Raw genomic sequence first — 6,526 nt, 5'->3', positions numbered from 1 at the left:
ACCTAACAAACACCTTCAGAGATACCTGTAGATCATCTTTATAATCACCCAGTTATGTTGTGACATTTGATAGCACACAAGGTATTCCTTCGGTATCCGGGAGTTGCATAATCTTATAGTCGAAGGAATATGTATATGACATGAAGAAAGCTATAGCAATAAAACTGAACGATCAACATGCTAAACTAACGGATGGGTCTTGTCCATCACATCATTCTCCTAATTATGTGATCCCATTTATCAAATGACAACATATGTCTATGGTTAGGAAACTTAACCATCTTTGATTAACGAGCTAGTCTAGTAGAGGCTTACTAGGGACATGGTGTTTTGTCTATGTATCCACACATGTATCAAGTTTACGATTAATAAAATTCTAGCATGAATAATAAACATTTTATCATGACATAACAACTTTATTATTGCCTCTAGGGCATATTTCCTTCACATCTTTATTTTCACGGAAACTAGAAGAACACGTTATTACAAACCAATCTCGTTTAGCACACATCTTAGTGGTTCTTTCTTTGCACTCATCAGTGGAAATTCTCATAGCTTTGAGAGATTCATTAATATCATGCTTGGGTAGAATAGATCTAAGTTTCAAACAATTAACATCAACAGAAATTCTATCCATGTTCCTAGCCAAATCAGCAATCCTAAGCAATTTTTCTTCAATCAAAGCATTAAAATTCTTTTGCGAACTCACAAATTATTTAACACTATTCTCAGACTCAGAGGGCACCTTATTATAATTTTCATAAGAATTCTTGTAGGAATTACCATAATTATTAGAGGAATTACTAGGAAACGACCTAGGATTAAAATTACCTCCATACGCGTTATTACCAAAATTGTTTCTACCAACAAAATTCACATCCATAGATTCTTTATTACTTTCAATAAAAGTAGACAAAGGCATATCATTAGGATCAATATAAGCACTCTTGCTAGCAAATAATTTCGTAAGCCCATCCATCTTTCCACTCAAAACATTAAACTCTTCAATCGTATGCACTTTTTTTACTAGTGGAAGATCTTTCGGTATGCCATTGAGAATAATTAACCATTATATTATCTAGGAGTTTAGTAGTTTCTCCTAAAGTAATTTCCATAAAAGTACCTTCCATGGCCGAATCTAAAAGATTTCTAGAAGAAAAATTCAATCCGGCATAAAAAATTTGTATAATCATCCACAAATTCAAACCATGAGTAGGACAATTTCGTATCATCAATTTCATCCTCTCCATATATTGTGCCACATGTTCATGATAAAGTTGCTTAAAATTCATAATCTCGTTTCCAAGGGAGATGATTTTAGTAGGAGGGAAACACATGGAAATAAAAGTATCTTTACACTTATTCCATGAATCAATACTATTTTTAGGCAAAGATGAAGACCAAGTTTTTGCACGATCTCGAAGTGAGAACGAAAATAGCTTCAATTTAACAATATCATTATTCACATCTTTTTTCTTTTGCATATCACACAAATCAATGAAATTGTTTAGATGGGAAGCGGCATCTTCACTAGGAAGGCCAGAAAATTGATCTTTCCTAACAAGATTCAGCAAAGCGGCATTAATTTCACAAGATTCCGCACTACTGGCTAGAGCAATCGGAGTACTAATAAAATCATTATTATTGGTGTTGGAAAAGTCACACAATTTGGTATTCTCTTGAGCCATCGCGACAAACCAAGCAATCCAACACACGAACACACAAAAGCAAATGAAGAAAACGAATGGAAGAGGGGCGAGGAAAAGGCAAATCTTTTCGAAAATCGTTTTAGAAGTGGGGGAGAGGAAAATGAGAGGAGAATGGCGAATAATGTAATGCAAGAGATGAGAGTTTATGATGGGTACTTGGTATGTCTTGACTTGGCGTAGATCTCCCTGGCAACGGCACCAGAAATTCTTCCTACTACTTCTTGAGCTTGCGTTGGTTTTTCCCTTGAAGAGGAAAGGTTGATGCAGCAAAGTAGAGATAAGTATTTCCCTCAGTTTGAGAACCAAGGTATCAATCCAGTACGAGACAGCGCACAAATCACCGAATACCTGCACAAACAATCAAACAACTTGCACCCAACGCGATAAAGGGGTTATCAATCCCTTCACGATTACTTACAAAAGTGAGATCTGATAGAGATAGATAAATGGTTAAGTAAATATTTTTGGTTTATAGATCAGAAAGTAAAAGATTGCAAAATAGTAGATCGAAAACTAGTATGATGGAAAATAGAGACTTATATGATGGAAAATAGACCCGGGGACCATACATTTCACTAGAGGCTTCTCTTAAGAAAGCAAATAATACGGTGGGTGAACAAATTACTGCCGAGCAATTGATAGAAAAGCGCAAAGTTATGATGATATCTAAGGCAATGATCATGAATATAGGCATCACGTCTGTGTCAACTAGACCAAAACGATTCTGCATCTACTACTATTACTCCACACATCGACCGACTCCTGCCTGCGTCTGGAGTATTTAGTTCATGAAGAACAGAGTAACGCATTAAGTAAGATGACATGATGTAGAGGAATAAACTCAAGCAATATGATGTAAAACCCATCTTTTTATCCTCGATGGCAACAATACAATACGTGCCTTGCTGCCCCTACTATCACTAGGAAAGGACACCGCAAGATTGAACCCAAAGCTAAGCACTTCTCCCATTGCAAGAAAAGCCAATCTAGTTGGCCAAACCAAACCGATAGTTCGAAGAGAATTACAAATATATAAAATCATGCATAAAAGAATTCAGACAAGATTCAAATAATGTTCATAGATAAGCTAATCATAAATCCACAATTCATCGGATCTCGGCAAACACACCGCAAAAAAGTATTACATCGAATAGATCTCCAAGAAACTCGAGTAGAAGATGGTATTGAGAATCAAAGAGAGAGAAGAAGCCATCTAGCTACTAGCTATGGACCCGTAGGTCTGTGGTAAACTACTCACGCTTCATCGGAAGGGTAATAGAGTTGATGTAGAAGCCCTCCATGATCGAATGCCCCTCCGGCAGTATGCTGAAAAAGGTCCCTAGATGGGATCTCACGGGTACAGAAGGTTGCGGCGGTGGAAAAGTGTTTTCGTGGATGCCTCTGGTGGTTGGGGGATATTTGGGAATATATAGGCGAAATAATTAGGTCTGGAGGTGCGTGAGGGGCCCACAAGGGTGGGGGTGCCCTACCCCCTGGGCGCGCCCTCTGTCCTCATGGCCGCCTCATGGCTCCTCCGACTTCATCTCCAAGTCTCCTGGTTGTCTTCTAGTCTAAGGAAAATCATCGCAAAGGTTTCATTCTGTTTGGACTCCGTTTGGTATTCCTTTTCTGCAAAACTCTAAAACTGGGAAAAACAGGAACTGACATTGGGCTCTAGATTAATAGGTTAGTCCCAAAAATAATATAAAATAGCATATTAATGCATATAAAACATCCAAAACAGATAATATAATAGCATGGAACAATCAAAAATTATAGATACGTTGGAGACGTATCACAAAGTCGAGCAACAAAAGGGGTGTGATGTGATGTGAGGTGTAGGGCTCTAGTCATCGATCACGTTGATCGAGTCGTCGATGATGATGCAGGGGCAACAGGGACAGGGTGGGGGTCACTGATGGATCACTAACCAACCTATGCTAAGCAGTTTAGGATAAGCAGGTAAGGTACAATAGTAGGTTACAAAGCAGGCTATCCATCAGAATAGGAGCAATCAATTACAGTAGCAAAATCTAATGCAAGCATGAGAGAGAATGGAATGGGCGATATCAGAATGACCAAGGGGGTTTGCTTGCCTGGAAGCTCTGATGAAAGGGAAGAAGGGTTGTCGATGGCGTAGTCGATCGCAGCGGCATCAACATCGGTCACGGGGTCTACCGGAGAAAAGGAGGGGAATGAAACAGTAAATAAAAGCAAACAGATGCATCATTAAGCATTGCATGACGATAGGCGGTGTTAGTGTGTTCTAACGCAGTGCTACATGATACCGGCGAAGGGGGAAAACATCCGGGAAAGTTTTCCTGAAGTTTTGATAATTTTGGACAGGTGAAATCGAGGGGGACGGTTCCATGTTCGCAATGCTAGGGGAGTGTGGTAGATGAACGGAGGGTGTACCTGGATTCGCCTCGCTTTTCTGAGCAACTTTCATCTACAAAGTATTCTCATCTAAGCTACCGATTATTTTATATGATTTTCCAAAGATTTAAACAATTTCTAGATTTATTTTAAATCAAAAATGATTTTATTGTGCAATCATGATGTCGGCAGTCAAGCCAGCTAACTCAGGTCAAACCTGGCAGATGGGTCCCACCAGTCATTGACAGTGGACTAACAGGGTTTTCTAAATTAAACTAATTAACCAAATAACTAATAGAGGCCCAATGTTAGTAACTAATCAGTTTAAGTTAATTAAAAACTAACTAATCTACTTAGTATTAGGGGTGGGGGCCACTACTCAGTGACTGGGGGTTGCCCAGTCAGGGTTGACCAAAGTCAATGGGTTAAAGGGGGGCCAGCGGGGCATCTGGGGGCCACCAGTCAGTGACTGTGGGGTGGCCCAAGGGCGGCAATGTCGGCGGGTGGCGCCGAAGTAGCTCTGGCGAGTTCTTTCGCAGTGGTTCTACACCGGAACCGGCCGAAATCGCGCTACGGTTCACCACATCACGCGCGGAGTAGCTATATGGGACCCTAACGCTTGTGCGCATCTAACGATGGCGGGCGCGGGTGCAGTGGTGGTCGGCAGGGGTGCTGGCGACGAACCGTGGCAGCGACGAGGATCGGGCGTGGACCGGGGTGAGACTAGAACAGCTTGGAGGGTGAGCTAGGGGCGCAGTGCAGTGTTGTGCGCGCCCTGGAGCGCGCCAGTGGCTCGCGCGTGGGCTCGGGAGTGCGTACGGCACGTAGGCGGCAGCCATGGCGGGCAGCGGAGCTCTTTTTCCTCGGCGAGGCGAGCTAGAGGGGGCGCGGGCACACGGGGAGAGGGAGGAGGGGCGAGAGCTCACCGGGGAGTCGCACATGGCCCGGCTATGGGTTTAGGAGCTGAAGTGGGCGCCAGCATCGGAGGAGAACGACGACGGTCGAAGGAGGAAGACGAAGGGGATCCGGCGCTGGGGTGGCTCCCGCCTTGACGTTGTCGGTGCAGACGAAGCAGCAGATGGCCGCGGGGCTCGTGGACACGTGGGGCGGCGAGGAGGGTGCAGTGGCGCGGCAACGCGGCGGCGATAGTGCATCGGGGCGAGGTGGATCTGGAGAAGGGGGCGAGGCCAGAGGGGGGAGGGGGCGTTCCAAGGAGAGTGAGTGGGTGTGAGGTGCCCGAGGGGGTCGCGGGACTCGACCTTATCCCCCACCGCGTCGACGCCGGCGAGCTGGTCCGGCGGGGCGTCGGCCCTATTGCGACCCCGGTCGGGGGAACAGGGAGGCGATCGTGGGGGCTAGGTGGGCCAGCTGGGTTGGGCCGCCCAGGTGGCTATGGCCAGGGGCAGTGGGCCTTTCTTTTTCCTTTTACTAGTCGACCCGTTGCGCCAAATGGCGCAGAGGCACGCTAAATCCATGTGCGCGATGAAAAACATATCCATGGTTTAATCCCCTTTAATAGAAAACATGGTGGATTGTTATCTACAATGAGATGTATATACATATTTTAATTTGATAGCACAATATATTTGCTACCATGTTCGCAAAGACCCATTTGTAACCATGTTCGTATTGAAAATATTTGCATCTTCAGTGACTATGTGTTTGAGCAAAAAATACATAGGCTTTTGTTTAAAAATATATGTACCTTTAAAATCATGAGTGCTTTCAAAATATTTTCATTAGTTAGGAGCTTTAGGTTTGAGCAAACATGTATGATTGGAGCTTTAGCCCCTCTATATAAAAATAATGAAGGAGCATCAAACGTTGAATAGCAGATGAACAATAGTTTGAAACGTCTCCATAACAACAATAGCTATCGTCTATGACATTTGTTTTATAACTATCAAACATGGCTAAATCATCATTTCTATTGAATCTACATAACAAGTATTTATGGCAAGGGACATCATCACATAGATTAAAGAGAAAAGAGGAATTCATCAACAGTTCAACACTAAAGCATCAACCACTTGCATGGTGGTAGGAGCAAGTGGCAACGTCTCAAGTCTCTAAGTTGGCTCCATGGTCAGCAATACATCATCATACGCACATCTTGGCTACAACTGATACATGCATCTCAAACAACATGTTGGTGTTTTTACCTGATGAAATAGATAGTGACACAAATTTATTTGCTAGGTACAAATTATACCAGCGACTTGTATGGAGAAAATGCAATGTTTCATTAAGATCACTATTCGACCATTTTTATAAAAAGAACCAAAACTGAATCTAGAAAACAAATGTTGTTTTCCCCTGTAATACCTGAATGAGCTAGTCCATAGATTTAATCTGAATTCGACATCGAATGGATTCTATTCAATTTTTTGAGCACGTTGAACACAACCTACTATATTCTAACAGTCGATAAACCATCAAAG

Source organism: Triticum urartu, chromosome 5A (genome assembly GCF_056163025.1).
Source record: "Triticum urartu cultivar PI428250 chromosome 5A, HENAU_Tu73, whole genome shotgun sequence".
NCBI classification, from domain to species: domain Eukaryota; kingdom Viridiplantae; phylum Streptophyta; class Magnoliopsida; order Poales; family Poaceae; genus Triticum; species Triticum urartu.
This window is presented reverse-complemented; position numbering follows the sequence as displayed.